The sequence below is a fragment of the Dipteris shenzhenensis genome, chromosome 21 (assembly GCF_047967505.1).
Source record: "Dipteris shenzhenensis isolate YYH24624 ecotype China chromosome 21, Dip_SZ_1.0, whole genome shotgun sequence".
NCBI lineage: Eukaryota > Viridiplantae > Streptophyta > Polypodiopsida > Gleicheniales > Dipteridaceae > Dipteris > Dipteris shenzhenensis.
In genome coordinates, this window is record NC_141616.1 from 3111347 (window position 1) to 3130197 (window position 18851).

Sequence of the window (18851 nt, forward strand, 5' to 3'; positions counted from 1 at the left end):
ACTGTCTGCCAAAGTCCCATTCTTCCTTTCAGCTCTTGCATTCTGATGAGGAGTATCTGCACATGTGAACTGTCTTCGAATGTCGTGACTTTTGCAAAATTTCATGAATACTAAAGACATGTATTTACCTCCTCTATCTGATCTCATGACTTTTATCTTTTTGCTTGTCTGGTTTTCTACCATGGCTTTGAATTCTTGAAATCTGGAAAACACTTTAGATTTCTCTTTTAGAAAGTAGACCCAACAATATCTGCTGTAGTCATCGATGAAAGTCAAGTAGTAAAGTGAACCATTGATGTTGCGGGTCTGGGCATAACCCCATATATCTATATGTATCAAATCAAGAATACCTCATGCTCGAGAGGTACTTTTGCCAAAGTTGGTTCGCTTTTGTTTGCCGAAGCAGCGTGCTTTGCAAACTTTTCCAAGAAACTGTACCTTTGGAATTCCAATTGTCATATTCTAATTCCTAAGATCTAACAAGTACTTGAAATTGACATGACCATATCTCTTGTGCCATTTTGCAGATAGTGGCATCTATTGTGGTTGAACTGAGATGGCATGCTTATCTGATACTGTAATTAGCATTCTGTACAAGCGTCCTTCCTTGACACCTTTTGCTACTAGCTCACATCTTATGGATTTGAATGACTCGATAGTTGTGTTTCGTTATTTGACCTACTGATAAGAGGTTCTTGCTGAGCTTCGGAACATAGAGTACATCTTTTACCAATCCTTTCATACCTGTAAAATTATTCATAGGGATAACACTTGTTCCTTGAACTGGATTCGGTGTATTATCTGCTGTGTAGATGACATTATTTTGACCTTCTAATGGTTTCATTCCTGTGAACCATTCCTGATGATTTTGTCATGTGAGATGATGCACCGCTGTCGATGTACCAAGGATCCTGTTCTACTTGGTTGACTTGATAGATAGTTGAAATCCTCTTTTGGATAAAAATCAGTGTCTAGGTACACTGTATCAGTTTGCTGCATTTCCTCATTTGCAAGAAACATATTTCCATGTTTATTTGCAAAATGACTATGACTAGAATGTCCACCACGATGATTTCCTCTGCCTCAAAAATTCCCTCGTTTACTACTGGATTGACTGCCTTGGTCGTACTGCTTCTTACGACAATCTCTTTCATAGTGTTCAAACTTACTTTCGTAGAGAATTTTCGTTCATTGTAAGAGATTTCCGTCCATTTCCGATCATTGAGAGAGAATTCTAGCATTGAGAGAGAAAGAGTTTATTCTTTCATTGAGAGAGGATAGGTATGTGTGAGAGAGAAGAACTACTCTACTCCTATTGTTGAAGAAAGCCTCAAGCATGAACTACATCAAAAGCTAACTCTCATCAGTGTGACTCTATCTCAGAAGCCCCTATAGCTTTGACAAAGTGAAAGCAAGCTACAAGGCAACACATAGCTCTCCAACCAACTGCTCTAACTCCCCAACGGCCTCTATCTATGGTCGAGAGCTAGGCTCAAACGTCCACTGCCAAGCCTCAGCAAGCTCTAGCCTTTTGACTCTCCTGCTGTACCAACCAACCTGACGCCTCACAACTATAACGACAGCGGTTGCCTCTACAAAATCAAGCTCCCATGAATTCTTTTGGCCTCACCCAGGCAGATCTCCAACCACTGAGCCGCCTATCTGCACTAGACTGCATCTTCAAGTGCAACCCATAGGAACCTCCTACGAATTGCATCTCCATAGCTAGCATGCTTCTCCAAGGCCACTACATACGCCCTCCAGTGAGTAGTTCTCCAAAGCCAGCCTCTACAATGTAAGAATCCTCGACTCCCAGAGCCAGCTCCAGTGACCTCTGTGTTGACCCCTATGAGCAGCGCCCCAATCGGCTCCAAATGCTGTGGCCTCCATACTACAAGCAAAGCTTCCCTACATGACTCCTGCAGCCCCAATAGCCTGGTGCACCATCATTGCAACATCTCCAAGGGACGCATCATCGAATCCGTAGAAAATTCGCAGCCCATCGATGCCTCGCTTCAGAGCTTTTTCTATCTTTCTTTCTCTAAGGTGAACCTTATGAAATGTGGCACTCCCATGACAAGACATGTGGCAGATAAGGTTGGGTATAGTTAAGCTAAGGTTTGGTTATGTTTACCCTTGGTTAGTTTGACTATGGTTAAACTAATGGTTATCATGGTTAGGTATGTTGGCTTGGTTGGGTTAAGAGATTGCCACATGCTTTGAAAAAGGTCTCTCATCCACATTTTAGGTTTTGAATTTCATTTTCATGGCCACGGGGTCTCTCTGTTTAGTCAAAAAATGGTTTTTCCTTCAGCATGGCAACCATCTCACAATCGTGAGAATCACAATCTCTAGGGGGTGTACTTCAAAATCTCAATCTCTAGGGAACTCCGACCATGAGCACGTTGTATGATAGGATCCCTTGAGGATTCGCCAATCCCTAGGGTATTTGTAATAGAAAAGATGGTCATTGTCGATGGTCACACAGATTCATTGCATGATCTACCAGCTCACGTGTGGCCAAGCCTTCTTTTCACTTTTCATTATACAAGGCTAGCCATGCTTAACAAACAAGTACACGCCGATCATTTTTGCAATCATCGCAATGGCCTAGCTTGTGTATAAAATTAGCTCATCAAATAGCTTAATCTTGTTTCAAAAACTCTTTGAATTTAGCTGTGGCATTCTCCATCGCTTCTAAGCTCATTCTCTACTTCTTGGCCCTTGGCACCTTCCTATAAATGGGACATATCCACCAACTACACGGCAGCCAACCTGCAACGGCCTTAGAGATCATGAGGAAAGTTTATGTCATTCTCATGATTGTAGGACTCCTTTGTATATCTCCTTCATGGTGCCTTTCAGATTTTGAATCCAATTTCTTTCCGCCTAGCCCTACACTAGAACAATTCGTGGATGCAGTGTATTTCCCCCCAATAATTGATATTTGTGATGGCCAACAGATAATAGTGGGCGCTTTCAAAATTACACAGGTAAGCATCCTTATTGCCTGTAGGAACTTCTACTTACGCACTCTTATTTGGAGGGATGATTGTCACATCTGATATTGCTTATTTATGCATCTTAACATGCCTGCCTTGAGCAGAAATTGCATCGAGATCTTCCCAACACAACGATATGTGCATACGGAACAACCCAAGGGGCTGCAACGTTTCCAAAGCCCACTCTCATCATAAGAAGCTTAGTGCAATTTTAATGGACCTATAGGATTGCATTTCAATATTCTATGATGATGCCCATTGCCATGCAATAGAAGCTCCATGTAAACCTCTGATCCCATTCTTATGCGCAGGCAAGGCAACATAATTCAGCTCATGTCAGGTGGGAGAATCACATTTTCGACTGAGAACATTCCCTACAAGTGGATCCTACAATCTATTGGGCAAATCCTTGCAGCAGCGGTGACATCCCTATCGTTATTGGGTCTTAGCATGGGAAGGTGACACAAAAAGCACTGCCTGGAACATTTACTGCTTTTAGTGGCATAGGGCACCTATTTCAAACCTTAAAAAATTATTGCATTGATAAAATGTGCTTTTTGACTCTTATAATATTGTAAGTTCATTAAAGAACATTGATATTTAAAAATTTTCATATATTAAGGTACATAATTTGTGCTATAAGTAATGTGCTATGTGCTTTCATAAAGCACAAAAAGCATGTCACCTAACCATGCTTAGACCCTATTCATTTGCATGGTGGAGAGGTCAAAAGTCCATCTGATGGCACTCTAGATGCTTGGCTCACCCCTAACAATGTCGATACCAAAGATGCTTATGTTAAGCAAAACTATACGTATGCTAATTCACAACCCCCTATAGCTTTGTAGTATCACGACCATACATTGGGCATAACTCAACTCCACATGGTAGCTGGTTTATCGGGCTTTTATATGAGCAAGGTTCCTAGAATTGAATCTAAGCCACTCGATCTTGTTCATTTACCAAATTGGCACTGATGGTTGGTTTCTTACGAAACCTAGGAACCTTAGCTTTATGACCATTGCTCCAGCGGAAAGAGTGGACGTCATAATTGACTTTTCTAGACTAGAAACTGGAATTGAAGTGTTAGTGGGGAATGCACAAATCAGTGCTTTTCCTTTTGGAGCCGAGGATAAAGATCCAACAACCTTGTCCACAATAATGAAGATTGTTATTGTCAAGAATGGAGGCTCCAAAGAGGGATTGATTGAGGACTCATCGTTCGAAAAGCTACCCTCAGTCTTGCAACAGGCTAATCAGGGTTGTCCTCCTACATATATGCCTGATGAATTGGAGACAGTAAGGAGAATAGATATGGTGCAAAATATATTACCCAATAAAAATATTTTTTTAGTATGACATTTGGTAATCTGTCATGGGCAGACCTGGTAGATTTGGCTCCCATTATTGGAAGCAATGAGATTTGGGAAGCCATCAATCCAACGAACACCCCTCATCCACTGCATATTCACCTCATTCAGTTTCAAGTACTCAGTCAACAGGATTTCAACATGATACACTACCAAGATGGTAGAAGCTCTTTAGACTTGCCCTATCCAGAGCTAGGAAGCTGCTTCACCGAATACCCTAAGGAACCTCTTACATCCCAAAGAGGATGGAAAGACATTATAGTTGCTTATCGCAGTAATGTCACATGTTTGTTGTTGCAATTTTCTGTGAGAGATAGCTTGGCATTCCCCTTTGATCCCACCCTAGACCTAGGATATCTATTTCATTGCCATATTGGCGTATCAAGAGCTAGGAAGCTACCATAGATGCTCTTTAGACTTGCCCTATCCAGAGCTAGGAAGCTGCTTTGCCGAATACCCTAAAGAACCTCTTACGTCTCAAAGAGGATGGAAAGACACTATAGTTGCTTATCGCAGTAATGTCACATGTTTGTTGTTGCAATTTTCCTCGAGAGATAGCCTAGCATTCCCCTTTGATCCCACCCTAGACCTAGGATATCTATTTCATTGCCATATTGGTGTACATGAAGACCTGGAGATGATGAGACCTTTGAAGCTTCAATATGCCACAAGAGACACCACCCATCTTCATCCTATTGATGGCAAGAGTGGGCTACCAAACTGCTTGAAGTCCATATGAGAGAGAGATTTCACAAGCAAGTACTTTTCTATATATGCTCAACTGCTTTTCTATCCAATGAACGAACTTCTTCATGGTGTTTTAAAAAAAACAAACGATATTTGTGAAATTTTGCAAGTTCTTCTTCTCTGCCACTCACTTAAAGACCATGTGAGGATAGTGGGACTCCAAATTAATTGAATAGCATCAAAATGTTCATCTAATACATGTTATTCTCCAATAGAGCTTGCTTGAAATTCTCGCTCCTTGGATCTTAACAACTTCTTGCAGGTTTCTTATAATGATATGAAATGTTTGCGAGTTGATTGAAATGAAGGAATTCATGTCTAGCGATTGAATAGTGCTCGAATGAGCACCCTAGAAAGAGGCCAAGGTAAAGATGAGATGTGGATGGTCATGATCCCCCCATTAAGGAGGCTCGGCCTCTAGAACACCTTGTGCAACCTAGCTTCCCAATCAACTAGCTCCTAAGACCATGCCACCATAGGGGGTTCCAGTAGTAGGTGACATGCAGGCCAGAGTCTCTCAAGCCAGTGTCTCATGTTTGACATCTCTATAGCATGTGCCTTGCTGTTACTTGATAAACTAAGTCCTGCTGTGGATAGATGAGCAGCCCAGATAACCCCAAGTCCCTAAGTTTCCTCTTCCACCAATGTATATGAACCCCCTCTTCCAATTGCCAAGCCATTAACCCACCAAGGGAAGTTTTGCCAATAGCCCTATTGACCCCTATAGATATTTTGAGGGCTATCCCTAGTAGAGAGGATTTTTTATTCACATATTAGATCTTAGATGTGGCCTTAATAGAGCCTGCACCTAACACACTCAGGTCAATGCATGACTAGGTGTAGCCATCTTTTCTAAAGTTCATGAAGTATATTGCATATGGCTAACTTGCCCAATAACTTTTGCATTTCTCAATGGAATTTTAAAAGCTTGATGTCTAAACTAATCTACACATTTTGAAATTGAATCTAAGATCAAAAAATCACTCAATTGGCATCTTGAATGAGATCATTAAACTATGGCAATCGCTATAATGCCTATCAAGCATGCAACTTGGATTGCATAGATATCCAAAAATGTCTAAAAATATCAAGCAATTATTCTACACTTATATGGAAGTTATTGTTTATCTAAAAGAGCACTACTTGAGCTTCCCCACAAACCAAAGGAGGCAAAACCAATTGAGAAGCTTTGCTATGGTTTAGGGGGTCTCCAATTTGTGCTATAATTTTGTTCATACCTTTGAGGGCTCGCTCAATAACATTTTGTCATTTGGTTGGAAAGGAATTCTAGACTTGTGGAGCTAGTGCGTGCTGATCTTAAAACTTAATATTTGTTGAAATTTGTAGCTTAGTTCACTCATAAATGGATGCACTACAAAAAACTAAATTCATACATTTGCCATGATCTTTGAATAAAACCTAAATTTTTATCATTTTGCATTGGTTCCTTTTAGAGTCACTACCTTGCAATGAGGCCAATAATCATGTCAAAGGTGGTTCCATTTCTTAATCCATAGCATCAAATCCACTAATAAGCCATTTTGCTTTTTTCTTTTTTAGCCATTTTGGACCTCTTTGCACTCATTTAGGGGCACAAGTTGGTGACATGTACAACTGAAAGAGACAAAACACAACCGCCAATTTTTCCTAAAATTTGACAACTCTAGGTATTGCATTCAAAATTTGCAATAAATTTACTTCTCCCACACTAATGAGTCATAAATAAAGTATAGAATGCACACCCATGCATCACTTGTATCATACCCTGTCACGCTATCACCTGAACATTCTCCCAAAATCCGTGACCTTGGCTTCTTCCCCTTCTTATTTTTTAATATTGCTTTCCTTCTCCTCGAGGGCAATTTGTCCCCATGGCTCTCTGTGTTACTCAAGCTCTCTTGAAAGTTGGGATGCACACAAGTTTTGATTATTGTCACAAAGCTTTCAGGTGGGTCCTTGTTTCTCTTTGCAAGCTAGCTCATCTAATAATGGAAATTGTTTCTCATTTCTTTGTTCACTTTCTTTATTGAAAACAGGAACTATATGGTGCAATGCAGTTTGTCATGGGTTGCAAGATAACTACGTAGAGGCTGTGAGATAGGAAATTTGATATATCCAGTCAAGGTGCAAGGAGGAGGTTGAAGGCCATGGAAACTGACGATACAATATCTAAATGGCAACAAAAGACACATTTTCAATGAATGCGGAGTGAGGGACAACACCAATAAAATTCCTCCTAGCCAAGTAGCTAACCTCAAAGGCAGCACATCTGCACCCATTCAATAGTGCCATCAAAACAAAGAACACAGGATATGGTTTCAAAATTGGTGGGAGAATTCGGGGTAGCAACACTAGCTGGATCGTGTCCTGAAAAGCTTCACCCTACACTTGAGGATTCATCGAATGTCCGCTCTTCCAATGCCATAGGAGTTGCATGCCCAAGACATCATCCTAACTTAAGGGATGGCCGCAATAATATGAAAGGGGTACACAAGTTAGACCAACTAGCTACAAAGAGAGCAACTTATTTTCATCTGAAATAAATACAGAATGGCTTGGGTGCACTATGTCAAGGACGTTTTCCATTAGAAGGGTCAATGTGATTCCAACGATTGGCCATCTAGTGAGACCTGATGTGAGAAGCCTATGGGCATCAATTAATTGCCAAAAAAGGAGAGACTACCTACATGATGAAGTCATTGCTACAGTGGCATTGTTCTAGCACAATAACATGAGAGTTTCTCCAAACAAGAAGGACATAAGTCACGGCTTCGAATTGGATGCAAGTAGCAAGAGGAGCACATCAAACACATGCTTGACACAATGCAAGTCAATCAGACTTCCCAATGTTGTCTTTGGCTATCTCCTTTCCTCACAAAACATTATGCTAGTACACTTTTATTGACATCTTAGGGATGTATGTATGTATGTATATGTATACACACACACACACACACACACACACACACACATATATATATTGATATATATCGGGGGATTCACGACGTCAAAAACATTTAGTGTACCATGTGCATTCAAAAGGAGAGGTATTTTAATTCAATTTTTGGAGAAAATTTAACAAGATTACAACAACAAGAGGGGTTTTTTAACACATCTTTAGAAAAAACTCCCTTGGTTGAGAAGTAAAGAGGAGTGGTTTTATTGCAGGGGTGTTTTATTTGAGGTTTTTTTTAAATACCTCTTAAACGCACATGATACATAGGGTTTCTAAGTAGTGCACCCCCCCCCAATATATGTGTGTGTGTGTGTGTGTGTGTGTGTGTGTGTGTGTGTGTGTGTGTGTGTGTGTGTGTGTGCATGCGTGTGTCTATATATGTATGTATGTATGTATGTATGTGCATATATATATATATATATATATAGAGAGAGAGAGAGAGAGAGAGAATAACTTTTGGCAAGCAGAAACTAGTGTGCTAGTATAAAAATCCACCGTGCTAGATGAAGCCACCATGTTGGTTGAATCCACCATGCTGGTTAAAGCCACAGTGCTAGTTGCAATCTTAGTCTGCATAGGTTTTCAATCTACATAGATTTATAAGTACTCTTTATATGTTGTTGGATGATCAAAAAAAGCTATACCTAAGATTTAAGGCTAAGAGCCCTAACATAAGGATTGCTTTGAGCATTGCAAACCCTAGTACGTCAAGATACTCAAAGATAGGAATGTTCATTGTTGTACCTAAGATTTAAGGCTAAAATCCTTGATATAAGGATTGGGCAGAGGAGCTTTGAGCATTGCAAACCATAGTATGTCAAGATATGCAAAGATAGGAATGTCCATTGCTGGCAAAAGACACATGGACTTTGACCTAGCCTAGCAAGATTTAAATGACCTGAGATGTGATAGTACTCATTAGGAAAAATGAGAGCTCATTTTGGGGCCTTGAGAGAAATTGCTATATTTATCTTGTTTTTTTTTGCTTCAAAAATGGAAAATATCAAAAAGCAAACTGACAAAGTGCATGTTCTAGGAAGACGTGCATTCAATGAGGATATTTGATCTACTTTATTATATCTGACATAGGGTGCAGAATTTGGTGTTTTCCACCTCACCGATGCATCTAGAGCGGGCGAAACCCCCTAAAATAGCTTCAGAAATGCTTAAAAAGGACAACTGAATCCGTCGATGAGGGCAAAAACACCAAATTCTACACCCTGTCAAATATAATAAAGTAGCTCATGTATCCTCATTAAATGCAAACTCGGCGGTCTTTCTTTTGTTCTCCTTTTTTTGTTTTTTCCCAACATTACGTTGGCCCTCGTTTTATTGGCGGAGGGATATTTTCCTTCTGGGCTAAATGGCCCCAAAATGAGCTCTGATTTTTCCTAATGGGTGCATTGCTTCATGGAGATAGATGCCCATGTCTCCTAGGCGAATGTCCACAGTATGTTGACCACTTGGATCCTCGTTCCATGTTGCAAGGGCATGTAAGTTTGATACACTCCGTTCTATTGAATCCAATGGTTTGTCCAAAGGGAGATTGTGAGGGGCACCATATTGAGTGCAAGTATGGCAAATGCCCTAATATGAAGGATGGTGTGAAGGAGAAGCAATTTTTCTACCCAAATGGATTCAAGAAAGACAACCTTGTGGAAATAAAATGGAGGAAATTTGAAATGACCCAAGTTGAATAATCAAATAACAAGAGATGGCTATTATCATAAAAGACCACTCCACCTTAAGAGCATATCAACCACATAGTAACATCCATCCCAAAAGATGTTCTTCATAATTTTGTAGCACATTGCCAGGACAAGGAATTTGCCAATTTTCCCAAGGATACAATCATCTCTATGATTGATTTTGCTAAAAATTACTCTTTTTAAGAGCAAGATGAGATACAAATTGCACACTGGTACGACAAGGAGAGAATAATTTTGGGGCATACGACCTATAGCCATCTGCTAGATTCTATGATTGATACTAGTCTTCCAATAGACTCTAAGGAGTTCAAGAATGAGTAGTGCACATACCAATTCTATATTTTGGATGATAGAGAACATGACACATTGTTTTTCTAGCATGCTTTTGTATTGTCCTGGGATTGATTACCAAAGGTGATTCCCAAGTAAAGGAAATATGAAAACAACATTGGGTGTGGTTAGGGGTGCATCCTCTCAATTTAAATCAACCCATGGAATTCTTCTTTGTTGCAAGATTTACATCACTCACTGGTCTAAACATAGTATGGAATTTCTTGGGATCCACCAACCATGGCAAGGGAAAACATGACGAATGTGGTGCTATTATTAAGCGATTCTCTTTATTGATATCAGATAACATGACCTCAAGATAAGTTCTAGGATGCCCATGATGCAACAACATGGCTTGCATCCAACCTATCCACAGGGGAAGAGTTGATATATTGTAAACACAACCTCAACAATAGCTGGATGAAGTAGAGAGGAGAAAGAGATATGATTGTATTATTTTAGGAACTTGATTCACTCATTTGCTTCTTCTCTTCTCTACCTCTCCTTCATAGCCAACTTTTTTGCTTCATTTGCCTTTGCCTCGACTGCCTCAAATTGTAGCCATGCTTGTAATTGCATTATGTGTGTTGCATTTTCCTCTTATTGTGTTGGTTGTGCCTTGGCTTTATCATCCTCCTTGAGATGTCGCTCGAATACCACAATGAAGTGTTCTTCATCAGCTCTCCACGTTACCTTTCTCATCTCCTCATCAACTTTGCAGAGGTGAGTCAAAAGGACATTGCCCAACAGGCATTGCAGTCTTGATGGCCTAAGGTGATAGTGGAGACCTGCACCCAAAATGATTCTTAAAGCTGGTTAACTAGGTTCTAGTGATCACCTTTGAATAGGAGACGTGATCTCCATGCAAATTTTGCTCTATTGCTACCAGAACCTACCAGTACTTTGTAGTGCCTCGAGTATCCAAAAAGAAATGCCTCATTTTTTAAAGTTATTTTTTGAACTTCTTTTGGCAAGGTTAAAAAATTTGACTCCACCATTGTTTACTAACCTTTGCAAGGGGAAACTCCTTAATGAGGTCCTATTTCTTCCATGGACGTTCTAAGAAACTAGCCTACAAACTATGCTTAGGGACTTTGAGCACACCCTCAACCATCTTTGGGTCGATGTAGCCTATAGCACCCCCACATGCAATGTATCCTCCTCCAAATTTGCTTTCCTTGGATGTTTCATAAAGTTGTTGATAAAGGGATCAGTGGATGCATTGGATGTTGTGATTGCTAGAGCAATGGAACCACTAGATGTTGTCGAGGAGCTAGCGAATGAAACAAATCCAAGGACAATCATGTTGGAAGAACTATCCAAGGGGTTGGCCTAATCGCAAACTTAAAAATTTGATAGGACTTGGAACCATTTGAATACTATGTTTGAAGAATGATCAAAGGCACTGGAACTCATAGAGTTTAGAGGAAGCCGTTAGGGATGTTGTGTGAGGGAGGGATGGAGGGCCACGAAAGAGGGTGGAGCTCATAGATATCAAATGGAAGAATGTGGGATAGCCATGGTTTAACTACTTATCTCATTATCTACATGCCTACAATTGATTAGTAGCCCCAAGATAAACAATTTAGTACATCCTCGTTTTTCTAGCATTGTGATATTCAATAATATGCCATCATTTTTTTAAAAAGTAGTTTGTATTCGCATGCATTGCAATTATCTAAATGATGGTCTTAGTACCACTATTAATTACAGAACAGTCTTGTAATGTGTAAAAGATTCACTATTTTAGAAGAGCATATTGCCTATGTACACTCTCTATACCAAAATGTTTATGTTAAAATACATCTGATTGAGAACTCCATCTATGTGAGGAACATATTCAAAAATATATATATTACATCTGAAGTAGAATATATACAACCATTTTTATGTTTAAAACTAACAAAATTTGTATTACAATATGCCAAAGCAAAATATTTACTAACATGTTTATGTTAATATATTTGATTTAGAATGCCATCCATGTCACAGGTGCTAGCAAAATTTGTATTACATGCCAAAGCACAAAGTATACTGAATAAATAAACTTCTTCCATCATCCATTGCAGAAGCCAAAAGACTTGATAGCATCTAATTGAATGGTGTTAAAAACTTGCTCTATCTCTATCATGAGTGAAGTAGCAAATCATCACTTAATATTTCCCTGAGTGCAACAACCATCCATGGCATTCTTGTGGTCTTCCAAAGATTAGACACATTCTCAAAGACAATCTCAAAGCATCAAGCTGAGAATCATCTTGAAGAATCAATATGCCCTTCAAAGACTACCCCTTTCATGAAGGTCACCAATTGTGTAGCCATGAAGGTCATAGATTGCCTTAGCCATCTTGCCATATTTTTCATGAGTGAAGCTTTGCATTGACTTGGACATGCAACAAAATTGTGTCCATGTAGCATCACTGCATTTTTGAGTCCATGCAATACAAAAGCTCAAATGACTGGGATAGCAGTTGACTTGCTCTAGTGCCATGAGTGAAGCAACCATCCTTTTGAGTGTTCATTCGTTTTGTAAAGAACTGCATTCCATGCTTTCTTTTGTGGGAGAGTTTAGTTCTTCAGTCTATGGACAGTTGTCAATGGGCTTTGAGACTCCTTTTTGGATTGCTGTGGGTGAGAGTCTTCCCTCCTAGCCCAAGCATTTACCCAAAACTTCATTTTTTTGACCTATTGATTGAAGATGGCACCTAGCTCCTGAGTTTTTTCTCCAAGCTTGTGAGAAAACTTTAGATGGCATCTGCCTCTTTTGAGCCATGAAGAAGGTCACTATCCTCCAAATGTATAGTGAATCCTAGAAAGAAGGAAAATTGTCCAAGAATGTCTATATCCCCCTTGATTCACATGTCAACGTCCTAGCAATTATCACTAAGACCATTCAGCTTTCTCCACATGTGAGTAGGTACTTTAGACTGAGCTCCTAGATTTGTTATCATCTCATTGCTAGAGCTGCCATGCATCCTATCAGAATGCGAGGGTTGCTCCAAGTATCCTCTCCATCGCTTAAAAAGGCCATCACTTCTCATTCTCATAACTCAAATTTCAAAAGGCATTTTTTGGTAAATTGCATCATGGAAATTAGAGGAGTTTTTTTCTTTAAAAGCTATGGTTGTAGGACCTATCTAGTTTCTCTTATTTGCATTTCCATTCAAAGCATATTATTCGTATTTTTGTTTAGATCATCACAATTCAATTAGGGCCCCTCCATTGATTATGAAACTCTTGCATCACATTGTGATGCACATGCATCATTTGAAGTAAATTCAAGTAAGATGTGCATCACATTGTGATGCACATGCATCATTTGAAGTAAATTCAAGTAAGATGTTGCCAGGATTCAAATATGTGTGGAACCATTGAGCTTGATGCAATTGTGCTACTCCTTACACAAGAGCATGAATCAAATGTAGGAAATTCATACAAAAATAGTTTATTCTTTCTCTCACATCTCCTGATTCACTAATTGCATCATCAAATCTTCCTTGTGCTTGCACCCTCCTCTCTAAGTCTCCTCCTTTAAAGTGCAAATCAATGTACAGCCTAAAGGACCCTTCATTGTATGGCAGCTGAAGGTAAAAATCATACAAGCTCCCACCATTGTAATATGGTGTGAGGATCCATATGGTCTCTTTGCACTATGACAACTCCCATGAGAACTAGATGCACTACTTGTAGAGTCCCATTCTCTTTGTGCTTCTCATCTATAGTACTAATATCACCCTTGTACTACTTGCTAGCATACCGCCTATGTTGAATGAAACCTAGGGAACCTATTAAACAAATCTTGTATAATGTCCTATATCCTCCAAACCAAATCCCTTCTCCTTGAAAGATCTGTTGCTCTATGAGAGGGCAAAGATAAGTCACATTTTCTATGTGACTAGCTCGATGTTGTGACATTTGTGCAATACCTCCAAGCACCATCCCTCTCAAAACTGCAGTGCATTCCTCCACTGATTGCTGAATGCATTTCTCTACAATTCCATATCTCAATGATGCTTTCTTCTCCTAGGTCTCAATCCTACAATGCTTCTTGTCCAATCAAAGTACAACACCTTTGTGATCAGCCCATATTCCGTCCCAATCCTTCATCTTTGTTTTACCAATATGAGTGACAAGTAATGGATCTTTATCACTCAACTCCCTAAAGCGTGTGGATGCATTTCCAATCATGGAATTGATCTAGATAAATGCATTTGACTCCCAATAGACCATACTAGCTAGCTCATAGTTGAGGGCATCCTCTTCAAGCATTGCCTTTGTGCAATTTAAAATCTTCTCGCGTTGAAATTGCATAGGCGGTCCTTGCTTTCTATTATGCTATCCATCACTCTCTCATGCAAGGTATTTATATGCTCTAAAAACCGCACTCGAAGAATATGGTTAACAACCCTTTGTTGCCTCATTTGTTAGCCCATGCTTATGCGTATTGCCTATAGATTCTTCCATGTTATTGCTTGCAGGAAAAATTGTATGAACTAAAAAGATATTGATAGGTTTTAAATATCAAATTAAACACCCACAGACCAAGACGCATGATATAATGCTATGGGCTTGGGATGGGCTAACAATGAAATATTAAATAAGAAGAATTTAAAATTATATTTGAAGTGTAATAATGGATGACACAAATGAAAATAACCACCTCCCTCGAGGGGGCCACTATGTGCGACATCCATGGAGCATATTGCTTAGCTCATGGTCATTATCAAAATCAAAGGGAAAAGTTAACACTCCACAAAAGGATTCCAAGTCTCACTTGATGATCCAATTCATTCAATGGATCAGACTATGATATGAATAGGTTTCATGTAAGGAGAAGGAAAGTTCTAATATTCCTTCCATCAAGCATAAGGAACCCTAAATTTCAAACCATTTCTAAAGATCAAGAAAGAAGTACATCAACCATAAAATTAGAAATAAGCATGTATAAGTATCTCACATGAATTATTTCAAGACTTGCACAAAGCTCAATTACATATGAATTTAGATCATATTTTGAAATTAGTTCTAGCTTAAATTGAACACTGATTTCCTAAATATTAGTAGTATCGGCATCCCATAATTGTTCCCAATGACGATTTCCTTTCATGTGAATAGCTCGAGTTCGAGGGAGGTCAATTAAAGCCATAGGCCCATTATACTTCAACCTTGCTTTGTCCCACCAAATGCATTCTAGAAGGCTGGCATCTTCATGTAAGGCCTCATTTTCTTTCCACATTAAAAGCTCACCTTCTACAACTCTCCACGCCCCAATCAATTCAGAAACAAAATCCAAACCCACAAATTTTAGCGGAAGGGTTGAGACAATCTTGTCATACCAGCTCAAATTATTTCGCACTCCTATCTTGGCACCCTTTGGTCATCTACGAACCACTTAACCATTCACTCCATGGAGGGACACATTTAAAAAATATGGGAAACCATTTGCAACATAGTGGTGCATTGCGCCTCGACTGCTTAGCTCATAACTTCATAGTGAACTCTACTTGTCCATCCCTTAGCCCAAAGGGAGTCTCTCAACTTTTGACCAATGAGACTTTCAAAATACCATATCGACGATACATAGGCTATTGTTGTTGATGAAAGAACCTCTTGGGGAAGAAGAGACCAGCATGCATTCGACCCTAGGCACATCGAATGTGTCTGAGATTTTTGATTTTTGATGTTATTTATGTATTTATTTATTTTTCCCCCACGCACCCATCCACTCACACACCCGCCGTGGCCTAAGCGTCTGCGAGGTAGCAAGGAGTCATGCGTGAGGATTTGAATGAGGGGCTAGGCTCCTCATCTGTGTCTCATGACACTGTAGGTGAGGTGCCTAGGCTCTTCACCTCTAGAGTTGGAAGGGCACAAGGTACGGTTCTATGGGTGGCTTAAGACGAGGGTGCCTGTGAGTTTTGAGGGCGTGAGCTGCTCATATGCATCCAACTGCCCGCCTTTTCTCCAGAGCATCGCGAAGCTCTCATTCCCAACAATCATCGCCTTCCTCTCTCCTCCCCCCGCTTGTCGATCGAGCTCCCTTGCAAGTCCTTTTGGAGCGCCTAGAACGCCGCATCATACCCCCTGATCATACCACTTTCGCCTTTCTCTTGGAAGCATGCAGCAAGCTCAAAGTTCTCTCCGAGGGCAGGCAAGTCCATGCCCATATTTCCAAAAATGGGCTCGAGCGAAACACTTTTCTTGCGAACTACCTCGTCAGCATGTATGGGAAATGCGGGAGTGTCAAAGACGCTCGAGAAATGTTCGAAAGCATACAGCGACGGAATGTGGTTTCGTGGAATGCCATGATTGCTGTATACGCCGAACATGGGCAAGGCAAGCGGGCATTGAACCTTCTGAAGCGTATGCAATCCGAAGGTGTAGAGCCAACGAAGAGTACCTTCATTACTGCCCTCAACGCTTGCATCAGTCCAGCAACCCTAGCAATGGGTAAGATGGTTCACAAATGCATTGCTGACAATGGATTTGAGTCGGATATCGTCGTGGGGAACGCTTTGATCAATGCTTATGGCAAGTGTGGGAGTGTAAAGAACGCAAGGAAGATGTTTGACAAGATGCATCAACGGGATGTAATTTCGTGGAACTCCATGATTGCCGCCTATGCCCAAAATGGGCATGGCAACGAGACGCTCGAACTCTTCCGACAAATGCAGTGCGAAAGAGTGAAGCCTGACAAGTATAGCTTCGTGAGCCTGCTTTCTGCATGTACTAGCCAGGCTGACATAGGGAACGGTAGGATGATTCATGATCTCATAATGGAGTGTGGGTATCAGTCAGACGTTTTTGTGGGGACTGCCTTGATCACTATGTATGGTAAGTGTGGAAGTGTGGGGGATGCTCGTTTAATATTTGAGAGATTGCATCACCGGAATGTGGTCTCTTGGAATGCCATGCTTGCTGTATATTCCCAGAATGATTGCAACAAGGAAGCGTTCCAACTCTTTCAACGAATGCGGAAAGAAAATGTGAAGCCAAACAAGATTACTTTCATCAACATCCTAGATGCTTGTATAGACTCAACAGGTCTAGAGGCGGGAGAAGAGATTCACAACTATTCCATCCACTGTAAATTGGACTCTGATATTCTTGTCAGGAGTGCTCTCATCAACATGTACGGGAAGTGTGGTAGTGTAGAGAGGGCACGAGGTGTTTTTGACAAAATGCATCCACCAGATGTAGTCTCATGGACTGCAATGATCGGCGCATATGCCCAGCTTGGGCATGGCAAGGAGGCCCTTGAACTGTTTTTAAGCAAGCAAAGGGAGGGCATGAAGCCAAATGAAATCACTTTGATCAACATTCTTTCTGCATGTTCAAGTTTCTCTTCCCTGGCAGATGGCAAGAGAATCCATGCAGATGTCATCGAAGCTGGGTTTGAGTCAATTGATGCAGTGGGAAATGCTTTAATTAATATGTATTCAAAATGTGGGAGTGTGGAGGAGGCAAAGGATGTTTTCGATAAAATGCCTAAACGGAATGTGGTGTCATGGACTGCCATGCTTGATGCATATGCTCTGCATGGATATGCAAAGGAAGCACTCCAATCTTTTCGACAAATGCAGCAGCAAGGTGTAAAGCCTGATGACATCACATTTGTTAGCGTTCTTACTGCATGTAGCCATTCTGGTTTGTTGGATGAAGCACGCCAATATTTCTCATCCATGAGCCAGGACCATGGCATCTCACCGAAGCCTAGCCATTATTCTTGCATGATAGACATTTTAGGGCGGGTCGGACGGCTAGATGAAGCAGAGGAACTTATTTACAAAATGCCATCTAAAGGTGGTGTTGTGGAATGGATGGCCTTGCTTGGTGCTTGTAGAAATTATGGTGATGTGGTGCGTGGAAAACGGGCAGCAGAGCATGTTATTGGTCTAGACCCACAATGTGCGGCAGCCTATGTTGTTCTGTCAAATATCTATGGTGCAGCTGGCAGATGGGCTGATGCTGCAAAACTGAGAACATTGATGGTGCACAATCGAGTGAAGAAGCAGCCTGGTTGCAGCTTCATTGAGATCAAGCACCAGATGCACAGTTTTGTTGTTGGGGATAAATCTCACCTGCAGACACAGGAGATTTATGCCGAATTGGAGAAACTAAGCAGCCTTATGGAAAAGGCTGGTTATGTACCTGACACAAAGTTGGTGCTGCATGATGTGGAGGAAGAGAAGAAGAAAGAATTGCTTTATTGCCACAGTGAGAAGCTGGCCATTGCATTTGGGCTAATCAGCACATCACCTGGGGAAGTTCTACGCATAACCAAGAACCTTAGAGTGTGCAGTGACTGCCACAATGCCGCTAAGTTCATATCCAAAATTGTACTGCGAAACATTGTCATGAGGGATGCAGCAAGGTTCCATCACTTCAAGGACGGCACGTGCTCATGTGGGGATTATTGGTAGACCTGTTGGTATTTCCACCAATTTTTTAATATCTTGTCTGAGCTCTTTTATGCTTCAAGGATGGCATGTGCAGATGTGGGAATTATCGGTGAATAGTATTTTCATCACTTTTTATGTGGTTTTTTCCTGAGTAAAGCACATATTTTTTAATTTTCCCTTTTGAGTCTTAAAATTACATTTAACATCAATATCCACTTTGGTCACATTGGGTTGTTTGTTGTTCCGGTAAATCTCCAGTCATCTGATCTTTATGCATAGAAGTATCTTGTTCCTAAGGGATTCTATTTTCTTTGTAGCATTTAGGACTTTTAAAT

General features: G+C 40.5%; 2 pseudogenes; both read left to right on the forward strand.

Annotated features, from left to right (window-relative positions):
- The first annotated feature begins 2795 nt into the window (after positions 1-2795).
- LOC147888373 (multicopper oxidase LPR1 homolog 4-like) lies at positions 2796-3979 on the forward strand (annotated as a pseudogene).
- A 12004-nt stretch (positions 3980-15983) lies between these two features.
- LOC147888374 (pentatricopeptide repeat-containing protein At1g11290, chloroplastic pseudogene) lies at positions 15984-18618 on the forward strand (annotated as a pseudogene).
- Positions 18619-18851: the final 233 nt, after the last annotated feature.